The sequence below is a fragment of the Cavia porcellus genome, unplaced genomic scaffold (genome assembly GCF_034190915.1).
Source record: "Cavia porcellus strain 051 isolate PalLab524CR breed Dunkin Hartley unplaced genomic scaffold, mCavPor4.1 scaffold_11, whole genome shotgun sequence".
NCBI lineage: Eukaryota > Metazoa > Chordata > Mammalia > Rodentia > Caviidae > Cavia > Cavia porcellus.
Window position 1 is genome coordinate 48286484 of NW_026947494.1, and position 18214 is coordinate 48304697.

Genomic DNA, 18214 nt, shown 5'->3' on the forward strand with positions numbered 1-18214 from the left:
ATTGGTGTTGATGAGCTTCTGTATTTCTATAGAGTCTGTAATGATTTTACCCTTTTCATTTCTTATTACATGAATTTGAGTTTTTTATTCCCTTTTTAAAATAAATTTGGCTAGGGGCTATTCAATTTTATTTATTCTTTCAAAGAACCAACTCTTTGATTGGATTGTTTTCTTAGTCTCTATTGCGTTGATTTCTGCTCTGATTTTTATAATTTCCTCTCCTCTTTTGGCTTCGGGCTTGACTTGCTCTTCTTTTTCTAGCTGTTTGATGTGTAGCATCAGGTTATTTTTTGTATTCGTTCTATTTTCCTGATGTTGGAACTCTATCAATAAATTTTCCTCTGAGGATGGCTTTCTTGCATCCCAGAGATTCTGGTAAGTTGTATTTGTATTTTCATTTTCATATAGGTATTGTTTAATTTCTTCTTTAATTTCTTCTGTGACCCACTGATTACTCAAGAGTGTGTTATTCAGTTTCCATGTGTTTGTGGGATTTTTGTAGTATCTTTTATCACTAATTTCTAATTTCAAAGTGCTATGATCTGATAACATGCAAGGGATAATTTCAAGTCTTTTGCATTTATTTAAATATGTTTTGTGAGCTAGTATATGTTCTATTTTAGAGACTGACCCATGTACTGCTGAGAGGAATGTGTATTCTGATGTTGTTCGATGGAACACTCTGTATATGTCTATCAAGTCCATTTGTTCACATGTGTGATTCAGTTCTGTTATTTCTTTGCTGATTTTCTGTCTGGTTGATCTGTCCATTGGTGTTAATGGTGTGTTAAGGTCTCCTGTTACAATTGTGTTACTGATAATTTGATTTTTCATTTCTGTTAATACGTGTTTTATATAACTGGGTGCTCTGGAATTTGGTGCATATATATTTAAGATAGTTACCTCTTGCTCTTGAAGTTTTCCCCTAATGACTATGTAGTGACCTTCTTTATCTCTTCTGATCATTATTGGTTTAAATTCCACAGTGTCTGCAAACAGAATGGCTACTCCTGTTTTTTTTTTTTTTTTTTTTTTTTTGTTGTTGTTGTTTTGGTTCCTGTTGCAAGAAGTATTGTTTTCCATCTTTTGACTTTCAGTCTGTGAGTATCCTTCTGGGTTGGATGGGTTTCTTGTAGACAGCATATGGTTGGATTTTGTTTCTTGATCCATCTGCCAGTCTGTTTCTTTTAATTGGTGCATTGAAACCATTTACATTAATGGTTATAACTGTTATATGTTCGTTTATTGTTGACATGTTATCTTTCTGCTGTTGCATCTTTATCTTTCTGTTCTGTTTAATTATCTGCTTTGCTTAGTGGTTTTTTCCTTAGTGTATCTAAACTGTCTTTCAATATTTTTTGCATGATTGGCTTGGTGATCATGAAGTTCTTCAGCTGTTATTTGTCATGGAAGTATCTTATTTCACCACCAATTTTGAATGATAGTTTTTCAGGGTACATCAGTCTAGGTTGGAAATCATTTTCCTTTAGGATCTGAAATACTTCACTCCATGCTCTTCTTGACTTTATTGTTTGTGCTGAGAAGTCTGCTGTGACTCTGATAGGTTTTCCTTTATAAGTGATCTGTCTTTCCTCTCTAACAGCTTTTAATAATCTATTCTTGTGTTGGATTTCTGCGATGGTGATTATTATATGTCTTGGTGTAGTTTTATTTTGGTTATGACTATTAGGAGTTCTATAGGCTTCACTGAACCTGATGTCGGTTTCTGATCTCATGCTTGGGAAATTTTCAGCTATTACTTCTCTAAATAGCCTTCTAACATCCTTTATGTCATCCCCTTCATTTTCATTAAGCCCTATCAATCTTATGTTGTTTTTCTTTGCATAATCTTGCAGCTGTTGAATTGTTATTTCCTGATTCTTTGTTATTTTTAAAAGATCTTTCCTCTCCTATTCACTAGCTGCAATCTTGTCTTCAAGCTCTGAAATTCTATTTTCACTTCCATTGAGGTGGCTTTTACAGCTTTCAGTGTAGTTTTTGATTTCCTGTATATCTCTGTGCATCTGCTTTATGTATTCTGTTTGTTTCTTATATTTCTCATCTAGGGATTCTATCTTTTTGTTCAGTTCCTCCAATTTTTAAACTGTGTTTTCTTTAGATATGTTCAGCATCTCTTTCATTTCTTTTATCATTTCTTCTTTTTCCTGGGAAATTATTTCTAGTTTGAATTCCTTTAAAGCTTCCTGGAGTTGCTATTATGTCCAATATTTGAGGTGCATATATTTTTTTCTATATACATCACTCCTAAGGTTTCTTGGGATGGACTGGAGGTTTGAGATTGTAATTTGGTCTTTCATTTTGTCATTTTCCTATATTTCTGTGTTTCAAGTGTTTCAAGTGTTATTTGAAAGCTTCCTCAGGGTCTGCTGGAAATCCATTTCTATTCCCTCAGCTCCTGGGACTCTGACACCCAGTTCCCCCAGGCCACTGGGCCTGTGGAACCGGTGGTGCTTGCCTGCTTGCTTAGAACTCCCCAGTCCTCCAAGCACATGGGGAGGTGGATGCAGGCAACCCAGACCCACCTAGCTGTTCCAGTGCACCCAGAAGATGCAAGGGTCCCAAACAAGCTGGGCTCCAGGGAAAGTGGGCACCCGCCTGCTTGCTTAAAACTCCACAGTTCTCCAAGCACAACCAGAATGGGAAGGTGGATACAGGCACCTCAGACCCACCTAGCTATTCCAGTGGCTCGAGGGTCCCAAACAAGCTGAGCTTGGGGGAAAGTGCACAGGGCACTTACCCCAGGAGCTGGGCCACTGGAACCAGTGGCACTCACCTGCTTGCTTAGAACTCCACCGACTTAGGTATTATTAACATTTAATAAATATTTTCAAGAATCCCTGCATATAGACTATAAAAATAATTTTTTAAAAACTTGTGAGAGTAAATAAACAAATTACTTTTTAAAGATGTCTTTCACTACATGTTCTAAAGAATGGATTGAAGGTTAAAGGAGAAGAAGAACCACCACTGTGTAGACTGAACTCTGTACTGATGTGTGTGACTGGCTAGCACAATTAGATAGAGCACCGTGCTAATGAGGCCCAAGTCTCAGGCTTGATTTTGATATGTGTCAATTAGCCTTACTCTGTTTCATATTTCCAGGCTGAACTCTGTCACTAGCTGACTCATAACTTAGCTGGTCTCAGTGGAGGCCAAGCCAGAGATTTCATATAGATTAACACAAAGCTTTAAAATCTTTAAAAGATGTAGCCTCTCTATAGCAGGTCACTAACCACCTTCTCTGAGAATAGAGGTGATGTACTACCCAGCAGCCATTTGGAAAGGGCATTTACCAGAGCATTATACTGTAATACAGAAGACCTGGGTTCCAGCCGCATTTCTAGAGTGATCTACTATACAGCAATTAAACTTTGAGACTTTAAATGTCTTCATTCATTATTTCATAATAACACAGCTTAGTCTTGAAGGCATCAAATAAGATGGGACTAGATCACCCTTGTGTATTAAGCTTCTAGAACCTTTTGGCCCTTGTTTAATAAGTATTTGTTAGATAAATCTTCTGTATGAATTTGGATAATGGAAGCACACTATTTCAATGTAATTTACTTAATCCTAGATAAACATTTGTAGACAATGAATGTGACCTAGTACATTTGAAAATGTTATAGATTTTTTGTATAAAATAAGCATATATATTTATTAAAATTATATAAGGTAAAACATCACAACTCACTTTACAAACTACTATAGTTAATATAATTAAGGTATGCTTAATTATCAAAATACATAACTAGTATTCAAATGTAATCAGTTGCTAACATACTATCTGGTGATCTAGGGTTTTTCAAGGCATATAATCAGTTATGAAAAAGAAAAAAATTGAGGAACAAATTTGGAGAAAAATGTATATAATACTGAAAATACTGTATAATTATTTGCAAAAAGGTTTTCCAATGTAATCTGGTAAGCTACATTATTCCCCAGGATCCCTACATTTGGTATTCACCATTTTGAATCATTTCCTTATCTGGTATACAGGCAGGAACTCTGGCTTGCTTCTAACAAAATGTTGCAGAAAGCATAGCCTGTCATTCCCAAGCTTATATCATATTATATAAAACTCAGCCATGCTAACCAAACTCAGCCTTTATTTTTTGCTGAATTTGAAGAAACAAGTTACCATTTGGTAAAGGGTTTATTGAAACACCAATATAGTAATGCACCAACCATGGCTTCTAGGAGCTAATAGTACCTACCAAGAAGCCAGGTTCTTGGACTCACAATTGCAAGCAAATTAATCCTGTGATTAACACAAGGGAGCTCAGAAATGAATCCATTACCAGTTGAGCCTCCAGTGAAAACTAAGTGCTCATTCATACTTTGCAGGCCCCAGAGGGATTAGCTAATGATGCTTGGGCCCCGATCTGCTAAGGATGACTTAACTATTCCTGGACCCCTGACTTACAAGGATCAGCCAGTCAAGTTTGGATTCCTGTCTTTCAAAGGTCAACTGGCCACATCTCCTGATCCTCAGGGACAACTAGCCAGGCCTGGGCCCTGATTCCGAAGGACCAGCCAATGCCTGGACTCCTGAACACTGACCCAGAGAAAATCTAAGGTAGTAAGTGTGCATTTCTTTAAGCCACTAAATATTTAAATATTTGGGGTATTTCTGGAAGCGATAGTATTCTGACAAAAATAACAGATTCAAAACATATTTATATAGAATAGAGGTACACAAATAATCAAATATAACAATGACATGTAAAAATTTGGTTTAATTTAAATAAAAAAAATGTCCCTAATTGTTTACATATGAATAGATTCATTGAACTACTTACAGAGCTGGCCAAAGAGGCCAACAGTCTATTTAGTTTATATTGATGGCTGAGATAATTGCTAAGGCCAATTTAAGAGTTTTACCCTTGCTTTAAAATGTGTTTTTAGAATAAAGTTATAAATTAATCTTTAGGCTTAAGCAGCACAATATTACTGAGTGTTTCCCTTCCCTTTCCAACCCTAATTGTTCCTAGGGACCAATTAAAATCTGCACTATAGAATCTACAGATTTTCTGGGAGGTTTATCCTTTCACTATCTGTGCCAGACCTTCGATATCAAACTAATGCGATAAACAGCTATACCCTCACGAGTGCCCTTTTTCATTTAGCCAGCTAGTACCCTTTCTTAAATTTAGACCACATTCTCAACTGTGGAAAACCATCTAACAATGTTCCATTTAGTTAGATTTAGATGCTTTCATTTTAATTTCATTACATATGTAAATTGTATGTATTACTGAATTCAGAGGATAGTTCAACATATCCATACTGCTGGCACTAATTAAATGCAGTTTCCCTTCATCTACCCTCCTTCTTGTCCCTTCTCAACCTCTAGTAATCACTATCCAGGTCAATTCTTGCAGTTTTCATATGAGAGAGAACATCCCGTACTTGTCTGTGACTAACATATTTCTCATAATATAAGATTCTCCAATCCTCCTATGTTGCTTCAAGTGACAAACTTTATTTCTTCTTTACGGCTAAATACTACTTTCCATTATGGATACACACTACATTTTCTTTATCCATTCTCCTTTTGATGGATACTTATTTTTATTTATATTTTAACTGTTCTGAATATTGCTGCAATAAGTATGGGTGAGTAGGTACCTTAAGATGCTGATTTCACATCTCTTGGAAATATACCCAGAAGTAGCATAGCTGGATCATATGGTAAATCTACACTTAGGTTTTTTAGGAACTTCTATACTGTTCTTGATAATGACAATATTAACTTACATTCCCATCAACAATGTATGAAAGGCTTGTTTTAATACTAGCCATTCTGACTGGGAAGCTGTGCAGTCTCATTGGGCTTTGCATTTGCATTGCCCTAATAGTCATCTTTCCATCTGTACTTGAAAAGTACACCCTGCAAACCAGTGGATGTAATAATCCTACATTTCTGGATCAGTTCCTTCCCTCTTAAATGACAGATTCTGCCTATATTCTTCTGCCCACTGTTTATGATAAATATCTTGAATGTCAGCTTGATTGGCCTGACAGATGTCTAGAGCATCAATAAAACATTCTTCTGTGTGTGTCTAGACAGGTCATAGGGCATCATTGTGAAAACTAACTCTAGTCCCTTTCTCTGTGGCTCTTCCTTTCTTCTTTGCTCCTGGGATGCCATGAGTTGCATATCTTTCCTCTGTACACCTTTCCTTCACGATTCTGCCTTGGAGCCCACCAACCATGGACTAAACTTTCTCAAATCATGAGCCAAATCATATCCCTCCTCCGTAAGTTACAGATGTCAAATATTTTGTCTCAGCAACAATAAGCCGAAAAATATAGTGCTTGCTGTATCACGGATACTTAATAAACACCTGGAATCTTTTATTTTCTAGAGACAATTTGACCTGTTGAAGAACATCTACTTTATTCCCCCAAATGTGCAGGTAACTATCTGGCCAAAGGTTAATTTATAACTTTGAACTGTGTTGGTCTGTTTAGTGATACAGCAGATGCATTCTTGCAACAGTGTTGCCGTAATATTGTTATGCACATGTTAAATTGTAATCAATATTCTCTTCTAAAAAAAGATATAACCAAATTGAGAATGATATAAAATGAACATTTATTATTTAAGTATTTAATACCTGCATTGAAATAATAATAAAATTCAGACAAAAATCTTAATATTTTACTAGTGATAACTGCTTCTGCTGCGACATTGATGAGGCACATGAAGAGAAATAATCCCCTTTCTCTTATTTCTTCTCTAGGTATAACCCTATAATCAGCTTTAACATTTTATGCAATTTCAAAATCCTATTATAGCACTATTTATTCTCTCAACTATAACTAATGTGGAAATAGATAAGCTACTCATAAGTGAATTATAATTCCTATGTCTGCCATATTCCAAGTTCATGCTTCAAAGGAAAATAATTATATTTATATGAAGAACATTATTTTTCTTATATATTGCTTTTCTATCCAAGATCTGGCTATTATAAATTGTGCTGCTATACACATGGGTGTATATATATAGCTGTGACATGATCTTTTCATTTTTTCTGGAAAAATGCTCAGGAGATGAATAACTGGATTGAATGGAACTTCCAATCCTAGTTTTTTGAGAAATCTCCATACTGATTCCCACAGTGGCTGCAGCAGTCTACACTCCCACCAACAGTGGATAAGTGTTTCTTTTTCCCCACATGAAAAAAGCTAGTTAGTTGACCTCTGTGTGATATAAATTACATGCATGCAACCATCAGTAGCTGCTAATCTTGGGTAACACTGGGATCACTAAGAGTAGAGAAATGGCACTTTAGTTTGCAATAGGGTAATTAGACGGAATCTAGACTATCACTTTGATTTCTAATTTATATTTTAATATTAGCAAACAGTGACAATATTAAGATCAAAAGTCAAAGTTTGGGAGTATAATAAAAATTATGAAAATTTGTACCTACAGATTTCTCATTCTAAATGCATGTTTGTTGAATGGGTTTTTAATGGAAAGAAAAGGAAGGAAAGAAGAAAGGAGAAAAGAAATTATGGATGTCATCTTGAAGAAGAAAATTATCAAAGGCAGGAATAATAGCTATTTTTTATGTCTTCATGGAACATAATGTCCAATTTTTGGACATTGCTAAGAGGCAATAATCAGTATTTAGAATGACCATGCAAAAGGCATTGTTTTATAAAATTGAACCAGATTTGCTTGGGAGGGGATGGGTTCTTAAAAGTAATCAGGGACAGAGGTGGGCTGACCATTAATGCAAGAATGTGGGAAGAGTTAGATTCTAGGGAGGTAATAAGAAATGGTATGGGCTCTTCTTTTAAAGAGATCACTGTCAAATTGGAGGACAGATTTCTTCCAAACAAATACAAACCATGGAAATGAATGCTATCACTAATGTATGGAAGTGTGAACAAAGGAAACTTCAGACAACATAGAAGTGGTAACACAGAATGTCAGAGATGAGTTGAGTCTTGCTTGTTTGATGACACTTCTGAGTTTGTGAGTGAAGAGTAGTTACTTCTGCCTAATGATTTTCTCTGCTCAATGATACACTTTTTGTCTCAAGCCGCAGGCATTTCTTATTTTCCTTCTTTCTTTGGTCTCTTAAGGCAGCTTCCAAGACTGGGGCATTCACGAACTTCTCTCCCTACCTTCTAATGTGAAACTAGTTCATGAACACACGACATGAGTACAGTGAAGTCATCCTGAATTCCTGTACTTGAATTCAACTGGCAACAAAACAAAGTATATTACAACGTAGTCAGAATATACTCACATAGTAGATTCGTGTAAACCCAAAAGAATTATACATAAATTCTCACACATGAAAGAGACACAGATGAATGAATGAATGAGAACATCAACAGAATACATCATCCATTTTCTTAAACTGAACATCTTGCAGCCTATTTTTCCCCCTTTACAAACAGTGTGACATGGTTGAATCTGAAGGCTGCTTTTTGAGCACAGGTGCACACAGTAATTAGAGCGAAGGAACAGAAATCTGGAGTGCAAGGTAAATGAAGAATGAATAGAAATAGGAATAGAATCAAAACAAAGTTATTTTTGATGATATACATGGCTTAAAATGTTTTAAAACAAGAGTGTAAGCTGGTGTTGGGAACTTTCTACATTTCTCATATGGAAATAAAGTTGGCAAGACAAAGCATTTATTACTAGGAAACGTGCTTGTCTATTCACTACTTGAATATTTATGAAGTTTACAACTCACATGTGACATTTCCATAAACTGCCTTGACTAATGAATTTAATTATAAATGTTATGAACTTATTTATTTTAAATTCTTGTTTCATTTCGTTTGTATGCTTGATATAAAGTAAACACTCAGGTTGAATAATGCTCGGTGGATTTGAGTGGGTTGATGAAGCTATCCAGTTGCATGACACAACCAGTGTATGTGGCGACAGAGTATGGAGCCTGGCCACAGTAAATGATTTCCCAAGCTGTCTCATTCACACACCCAGGGAACCTCTTAAATAAGTGCCAAGGCCGGTTATTTAAAATGAAAAACTGAGAACAAACTTTCCTCTCAGGCCAGTTCTTTGAATACATAGGATCTGATAGAGAGCTGTAAATCTTGAGCTTTTAATTAGTAAAAGAGGATAAAGGAAGGAAATAATGGAAGTAGAATGCCAGTTACCTTTCCCACCCCCTTGGATATCTATTTTGTCCTGTTAAAAGATGAAATAGAACAAATCAGGGATTAACGCAGGGCCAAGCATCTTCCACACTTCCAGAGACAATCATCTGTATTTTTATCTCAGTTTCTTTCTCACTATTTCTTCCTATGACTTTTTATATCTTCCCCAAATGTCAAGACCTTAAATCACTACCTCTAATTAGATCAAATATTCTTGTGCATTTTATAGTCGCCATCTCGAAACATGGAAGAGTGAAGTTCATTAATTTAGTGGTCATTAACATTTTTGGCTACAATAAAAGTGCTTAACTAAGGATTCTTTTCTAGGTCATAAAAATAAAGATGTTTTCAAAATTCATATAAGGTTTTTGATTTATTTTAGCTTAGCATAGTAGAGGCCAGTGAAGGAGCAATGTAGACATTTAGACATTTTGTCTTTAGAAAAATTATAATGCATATTTTAGTAGCCCCTGATAAACTCCACCTATACCCTCCTTACTTCATAAAATACCCATCCATTCTTTTTATTTTAATGCCAATTCCACTTCTCTCAAAAGATACCTCATACTATTTCATTTTGGTTCAGCTTTTTAAAGTAGCCTTTGGTATAAGAATTTTGATTGGCTTAAGGATATTATTTCCCTTTATTCAAAATTGGTTTACCCTATATCCAAGAGAATCTGCCAAGTTTTACATTATGTCTTCTTTAACATTGTTTCCTACTATATGTTAAATGTATGGAAATTAAAATATTTAAACAACCACCTGGGCATTTCATTAATAGTGCAGTAATATAATTCTCTATGGAATGCTCCCTGTGTGTTTTTAGCCATCATATTTGAAAATGATTTCTCTCACATGGCATCTTGATGATTTACTTGTAGGTGTACTATAGGCTTAGTTACTAATCAAACCAAGCCATCTTTACAGAAAAATCCACAAAAGAATTGGGCCCCCTTTTCCTGGTAAAATGTCTTTCTTTAAAGTCAGTGGTTGTAGAAATGCTAGTTATCTCTAGAAGGTATAACATGAATTTGAACAGCATGATTGAGTAGCAAGGTGATGTTAACTTCATGTCAATGCATGCAATTTTCTCTACCCAAAATATAGCCAGCCTCTGTGCAAAGAAATGTGCAGTGGCTTGAAAAACTGGTCCCATGAAAGACATATATTTGAACCTGTGAATATTAACTTACTTAGAACAAGCATATTTGTAGATATAAAGATCTCCAGATAGATCATATTGTATTAAGATAAAGTTTAAACATAAATAAGTGTCATTGTGAAAGAAAGAAGAGGAGAGACAAAACATAGAAAAGGCCACATGGAGATGGAGCCAGAATTTGGGATTATATTACCTCATACCAAGCAATGCCAGAAACACCAGAAGATATAGGCAGGAAAGAAAAGGGATCTCTCTTAAAAACTTCAAATGGAAAAATATCTTGATTTCAGGCATCCAGCACACAAAATTCTGGGAGGATAAATTTCTTGGCTTAAGCAACCTGGATTGTAGTATTTTATTACAATATCCTTAGGAAGCTAAGAGAGAAGCAGTCTTATCCTGGGGTCTGAGGCCTGCCACTGGTAGGCCTTCCTGTGCTGAAAGTTAGACAAAACAAGAAGAAAGAATCTTCCTGTCCAAGCAGAAGACACTGGTGTTGATCTATTTGGAAGGAGGTGCAGAAATTTTATTTAGAATTCTTGAAAGAAATGATTGGCTTGAATGATAAAACATCCATGTATTACTAAGCAAACCTTACATGTTCTATAAGAGTGTTATAGAATATTTTTAAGTTACAAGCAAGAGAAAACCATCTTTAACCATATTAAGATGACAGTAAAAAATTGTAATAACAAATGTGAAAGATTTCTAATATTTCAAAGATTGTTAATCTGCTCTTCCTTTTTCAAAGTTTTCAAGGAATCCAAACACTGTCTTGAAAGAATATGCTCTGTATTTACCTTGTCATTCATGAATTAGACAATTTTGGGAAAATAAAGATTTTAAACTATGTGCCACATTTTAAGAACTATATAAAATATTTGTTTTTCTTATTTTTGTGCATTAACATGTTTATATACTGGTACCTTGGCTCACCAACTCAATTCTCTTTGTGATTCTGGTTGTAAACTCAACTTGATGAGAACCAAATTAAATTTCCTTGTAAAGTCAACAATGACCCTAACCTTTGAATTTCATTTGCTTCTTGCCCAACTTAATTTATGGCCAGAATCATGAAGAGAATCAAGTTCATGAACCAAGGTACCAGTGTATAGGAAAAACTTTATGAACCTCTATTTTACATTTTAATTATGTTTATGACCACTTTCTTATGTGTTTCTTTGAAAATAATGTTGCTTTAGCCTTATTTTGTTTAAAATATAATGTTGCTCAGATTTTCATATGTTGATTAGTTTGGTTCACATATATTTGAATCCTCACATACATTCTAATTATAGAATTTAAAGCTATTTAGCTTTTAAATCAAGTATTAGAAGCACAATCATATGCTTTCATGGCAATATAAATTATGAACTGGAGTTTTAAAGCCGAGGTGTCTCCAGTTTAAAATGCATTTCTATTCAGAAGATCAGTTGAAATTGTTGATTGGTTACATCAGCAAGGACATAAATGTGTTGTGGTGGCTCTATTGAAAGCATTATACATAGCATGGCCAGAACTCTCTGTGAGAGATAACAGTGAAACCTAACACTGCCACTCATTATTTAGTAAATACTAAATATTACATACTAAATACTAAATAATAAAAAATTCCTGTGCAACATTACATTTAATAATGCTAGAATTATGAAGTTTCAAATATTAGTAAATTCACTTTACAGAAAGGCTGAGTAGGGTTAAATAAATTGCCTAAAGTCAAACAAGGAGCAACCTGCTTTGAGTCTGTGCTTTAAGACATTATACAGTAATAAGTTTTCTTACCATCATGAGTAATACGAGACTGTGGTAAGTGCTTCTATTTTTGTGCAACAGGAACATAAAGAAAAAATGATTTACTCCAATTTGAGTGAACTTAGAAAGGCTGCAGACATCAAGTTGATTTTACAGTGAACTTAGAAAGACAGAAAAAAGTCTTGCATGAAGGAAAAAGCATTTCAGCTGGAGAAATTGGTCAACAAAGCTGGAAAACCTGTAAAGAGCATTTCTCCAGAAAGGTGGTGAGTAATTCCAGGGCACAAAGGGAATTCCCACTTTCTAATCACCACTTCCCACTTCTAATCATCATTCCTAGAGAGTAGCTACCTTTTCTAGAAACAGAGAAAACACCTTTTCCTCAAGACAGTGTCAGATTTCTTGACTCTTGACCAAGTGTTGTATGACTCAGAGGCTTACAGCTGGATGTGTGTTCTCCCACAGCACTGCTCTCAAATAGGATACGGAGGACTTGTAGCTGGAACATGTAATGCCTCAAATTCAAGTAATTTTCCTCAGATTCAAGGTCCTGACCTTGCTCAGATTAATTCAGTGATTTTGATTGCCAGCACTAAGGCAGAGGAAAACATTACGATTTGAGAAATTGTTTCCATAATTACTGATCTGCCTCTAAGCTAATGTGTCATTTGCTCTTCATGTTTTAAGTTTTAAAGTTGCGATTTCCCAACTCTTCAATTAAGGGTAGAACTCTATGAATCTGACTCAAGAGTAAATAAGATGATATTGAGAAAGGACAAATCATAGTGTGAAATAACTCTTGAGATGCTGAAATAAAATATTATACACATACCAAAGTTCAAAAGAAGAGATAGGAGATGAAGTGTGTGGTAATGGAGAACCCATATCCATGGACTGAGTGGCTCAGAGCAGATCTGATGAACAGCTATGAACACATTCTAGCATACAAGTTTCAGGTTATTTTGGCCTGTGCTACAATTGGCCAGCATCATCCCCCAAAATTCAGTAAAATAACCCTGTGTGAGTGGTCAGTGTTTGGGTAACAGTGAAGAGATAGTGTCCTGCAGTTCTAGAACAGGAGAGATACTTGATTAAATCTGTAATGTGGAGCACAACAATATGTATTCTAGCAATACAGCAGAGGTAGCAGTCACTTTCAGGTAATGGAACTGAGCATACATCACAAAGGCTGTAGCATTTCATGCAGGCCTTGATAGATTGATAACATTTGAATAAGCAAATTGTTGCAAGGGCTTTTGATTCAACACAAAAACGCATGAACAAAGCCAGTCACATATTTAAAAACAATGGAAGATATAGGTAGAATAGAAGGTTGGATGAAGATTTTCAATATCAGAATTTTTATTCCACAGTAAACAGAGTCACTGGAAATTTTGCTAACGTGAGTAAAACAACCCAGTGGTTGTTCACAGATGATCTTGGGCCTTTGAGCTAAGTATGACATATAAATAAATCTGGAAGTGAGTATGGGGAGTTTTACAACATTCTATTTGAACTCCTGACAGGTCATAAATACTAATCTATGGGCAGAGAAGACTAAAACTTGGGAGAGACTTGAGGAAGCAAGATGTTTATTGAAGAGTGATTTCAAAGGGCTGAATTGATGACTAATTCTGGAGCACTGAATAAGAATTCCCAAAGATAGAGTAAGAGGAATGGGAAGATGCCAGAGAACAAGATTTAGGCAGAACTTAGGGAGAAAGACTTGGACAGTGAAGACCATGTAAGTTAGAAAACAAGGAGAGCTTTTTAGGAAGCATAAAGTGATTTAAAGCACTATGGAGGTTAGACTTAATAAAAAAATCACAGGAGCATACTTTCGCATTTGATGGAAAGAAATAGAAACAAAGCCACTGTGAATAATTTAGGAATGTGCAACATTCAGATAAACTAATGGAAGCATTTCAGTTTAAGATGTGTGCTATTTGACTCATGTCAACTTGGCTTTTAATTTTTTCCTATTTGTATTAAAAAGGCATGCATCTTCAATGGGGAGTACAAAAAAAGGGTACATGAAGAAAGGAATAGCAAAAAAATCTTGAAAGTCACTATCAATAAAAACAACTCCATTTTTCCTTCTGGAAGGGTGGTTGGAGGAACTGGTTACTCAGCATCATCTGGAAACTGGCTAGAAGTGCCAAACCCAAAGGTGCGGCACTTCCTGAATCAGAATCTTTGTCTTTATCTTCTCCTGTTGCATCCAGGCATGATGCATTTCTTAAAGTCTGAGGAGGACTGCTGCATAAAATACTATTCAGTCTGCATACAAATTTAAGAGTATACGTGACCACCAGGTTGTTCAACAATACATTTATAGATCCCTGACTTCACGTTATAAGATGAGAAGCAGGTTTTGGCTGGGCATTGTGTTATACAGCTGTAATCTCAGCTACTCAAGAGGCCACAGCAGATGACTTAAAAGCTCAATGTCAGCCTGGAAGATTCAGGGAAGTTCTATATATAAACACACAACAAAACAGAACCAGCCTGAGACTGAGTTGTACTTATCAGTTTTCCCACTCAATAGCTGTGATAAAAGTTCACTCACTAGCTCTCAGTTTCATTACAAAAGCAGTAGTTGCACCAATTTTCTAATTTTATTATTTCATTTATATATTTATTGGTACCTCGTGCTTACTAGGTAGGTGTTGTACCACTGAGCTTCCCCAGCTAATTGTATTATTTTAAACTGAAACATTTTTAAAGCACTAAAGCCTCTGTTATTTATAATTGGTAATGTAACACTGACATTATAAGGAAAAATACATTAGGGCATATATTGAAGAAAAGCAAAAAACACATGCATGATGTGTCTTTTCTTTCTTTCTTTCTTTCTTTTTTTTGCTTGATGTGATGTGTCTTACAAGACAAAATAAAATTACAAACAGCTCTTTCAAAAATCTCCAAGCTTGAAGAAAGATTGCTGGCACTTGAACCAAGAAGTTCAAGGTTTTCTGGAGAGAACAATGTTTCACTTAAATAATTCAAATAAGAACCTCTACAAATCTCTAAGATTAAGATAGTGTAGCACTTAATTTAATGCATATGGTGCACCAGGAACATCTGTATGTGTGTCTCATTTAACCTCACAACAGCACTAGGGGACAGGTGGTACTGCTTTATTCCCAGTTACAGACAGGAAAACCAAGTCTTAAAAAGTTAGGAATTTACACAAAGGTGTACATTTTACAAATCAGAACTGAGAGTCCAATTCAGGTCTGTCTCACTTGAAAAGTGGAATTCTTAAGTATAACATATCAAAAGAGGAATTAGGGATGGAAACAAAATAATATAAACAATATTAGTAAATATCTATAAGCTCCTACTATGTACGAAGCACCACCTTTGTAAACCTGGTATATATTAATACATTCAGTTGTAACAAACACACTTTTCAAAAACACTATTGTTAGTCTTGTTTTACAGGTTAGTATGTTACTCAGCACATGTCATAATAAAATGCCATAGCCTGGATGGTTTAAACAATGAAAGTTTATTTTCTCAAAGTTCTGGTGTTTGGAAATCAGGGTACCGGCATGACTGAGTTCTGATGACTCACTTCCAGGTTGCACGTGGACGTGTAACTGCATGCTCACGAGGCCTTTCCTAGGTGCAAACAGATAGAGGGAGGGAGGGATGAAAGGAGATAGAGAGAGCAAGAAATTGAGAGTATATTTTTCCTTTTCCTCATCTTTAAAAGCTGTCAATCCTATTGGTTTAAGACCTCACCTTTATAACTTCATTCAATTCTAATTACTTCCTGAGGTTCTGTCTCCAAACCCAGTCTCATTGTGGGTGGAGAGATTGCAGAGGTGGGGCGTTCAGTTCATAGAGTGAGGAAAATGATTAAATAATTTCCCCCAAGGTCATAGGGTGGTGAGTTCCACTTTTTAAAGTGGCAGACTGGCTCAAGAGACCGTACTTGGCCACTCTGTTATGCTTCTTTGAAGGATCCATGAACACAGGGCATTTAAACATGACATAGCTCTCTCTATTATTGATTTCTCTGTACATTACTGTGATGCTTTTGCTTAACAAAATACTTGTATTCCAATTGAATTTGTCTCCAAATACTCTTTTCTTATTAGCTGAAGTGTAGCAGTATGACTTTTCCTTTTCCAAAACTAATATAATTAACAGATATAACATGGAGAAAACAGCTTTACAAGTATTGACTAAGTGCTACTAGCTTCTAGGGATAGATTTACTGCATGGCACCCTTCCAATGCATCTTGGCCTGTATAAACCTGTTTGTCTGTACTATCCTCTACTAAGTATTTTTGCTAAGGGTCTTTCCACTCAGTTAAATCCATAGAAGTGCCAATTAAAGGTGAGATTAAAGACACTCAGCTCCCACACTGTCAGGGAGTCGGTGTTTACCTACTTGTGAATGGACAGTGCACTGGAAAGAGGGATTAAAGCTGTTTTATTTTCTTAAATCAGGTCCAGAACGGACTGAACTGCCATGCCAACCAACAGAGCCTGGGAAGAAAGCAGCTGACTACTTGGAATTTCAACAATACACAAAGGCTCAGGATGTAGCTTGATGGTAGTGTGCTTGCCTAATATGAAAAGCCCCGAATTCAATTTCCAAAACCACAAAAAATAAAAATAAAAAACTGGATACATACAATTGAGTCACGGTGGTTGATTTGTCCAAAGACTTATACTGAACTCCCTGCTTCCTGCTCCCTGCTCCCTGTTCTGAGGATGTTTGCTCATTCTGATCAAAATATTTAAGAGAGGAGTATGGATATGTTAAGGGTGAAATCCATCAACACCTTCCTCTTCACTGAGATGCCACTTCTCACTGTGCACTGGGCAAATGTTTACACATATCCTTTAGATTCTATTTACATTGTTTCCTCTACCAGAGCTGCCTATTCACCCAGACTGTCCAAATCCCATTGTTCAGCCCAATTTAATGATCATGTCCTCTGCAGCAATCATTCCTTCTACAATCTACAATCATTCTTCAAATTCAATGTTATCTTTAATCACACCCAGCATTATCTCAATACACTACTGGGAAGATCTTCCATAGTCACACACACTTGATTCTTCTTTCCAGTTTGTAGTAGGAAAGGATTACATTTCCTGGCCTCCTTACTACTGGGCAGAGCCATCTGACCAGTTTAGTTCTGTTTGAATTGCATATGGATATGAAGTATCTCACTTCCTGTTGGGGGAACCTAATTACCAGTATGAAACCAACCATTTTTGATCCTGAAAATAGATAGTGTTCTAGGTAGTTGCTCCATTAGCCTGTTTCAGAGTAAAAACTGAGTACTCTGCTGAGGCTCCTTTGAAATAAAGAATGAGCAAGAAATTGTGTCAGGCACTGAAATTTGTGAGTCTATGTGGTTGTGTGCGTGGATGGTAGGCAATAGTATATAGCAGCATATATAATTTATAATATAACAAAATATGAATAAGATATTAGCTTAGTCTAACTAATATAGTATACTCTTTGCTCTGAGATTACATACATATTTTATGCTCTTAAGGTTCCCTTTTCCACCCTCAGCAAATATTTATGAGTAGATCTGCTGGGGTCAATCAACAGCCAAGGCACTGATGATGCAATGGTGAGAAAAGCCCACAGTTCCTACCCTTACTATGATCATTGTCTAGAGAAGAGGCGAAAGTTCACCAAACCATTACATGGATGGATATCAAGATTAAAATATAATCACTGCAATGCTGAAAAAGATTTATTTGACCAAATCTAGGGATGACTGTGGTGAAATGTCAGGGAAGGACTTTTGGAGAAAGTCATCTTTGAGCTCAGTTGCAAACTGAATGAATTCTGACCAGATTAAGGCTCCATTTCTTGACGGTCATAGGTAGGAGGGGGCACTGCTGTCATGGTAAAAGCCGGGAATGCTCCTATACATCTTAAAATATAGAGTATTTTAAGTAAAGAAATGTTTACTCTAACCAAGAACTGTAACAAATGTCCTTCCTTTTGCTCCTTGCTAATTGAAACACTGAAACAAGAGGATCACTTGAGCCCCTGAGTTTGAGATCAGCCTGGGAAGTATGACAGTATTCCATTGAGAGTAAAAAGAAAGAGAGAGAGAAAATAAAATTATG

The 18214-nt window shown here is 35.8% G+C and overlaps 1 protein-coding gene and 1 long non-coding RNA gene across 13 annotated transcripts in view; one reads left to right on the forward strand and one right to left on the reverse strand.

Annotated features, from left to right (window-relative positions):
* Pde4d (3',5'-cyclic-AMP phosphodiesterase 4D) overlaps positions 1 to 18214 on the reverse strand; it is a 1361839-nt gene that overhangs the window by 824749 nt on the left and 518876 nt on the right. The gene's annotated exons all lie outside the window — the stretch shown is intronic.
* LOC134478183 (uncharacterized) lies at positions 11714 to 16751 on the forward strand. The gene is made up of 2 exons (XR_010050672.1): positions 11714 to 12363; positions 16562 to 16751. It is a non-coding gene; the product is annotated as an uncharacterized LOC134478183 (long non-coding RNA).